Below are 278 nucleotides of genomic sequence, written 5' to 3' on the forward strand. Positions count from 1 at the left end.
GATTCTCGCTGTCCCCCAGGACTGTGGTTCAGACACAAAATCCACCCTGCTAATTGGCCCCTGATGCTCCTGCAAAGGCTCAGCACACACATGTACGCTCATGTACAGTAAATCCACATTCAGGAACCAGTGTACGACCAAAGTGGACATTTAATAAAAAATAATGGAAGGCCATGTTTAATACTGCATTGTGGAAGAATGAAAAAAAATTACTTTTGATTGCAAAGTTGCGAATATTGGCAAAAAATAAATACATTTTAATAATTTCAAAAATAAAA

This window comes from Zeus faber, assembly GCF_960531495.2.
Source record: "Zeus faber genome assembly, chromosome: 1".
Classification (NCBI taxonomy): Eukaryota; Metazoa; Chordata; class Actinopteri; order Zeiformes; family Zeidae; genus Zeus; species Zeus faber.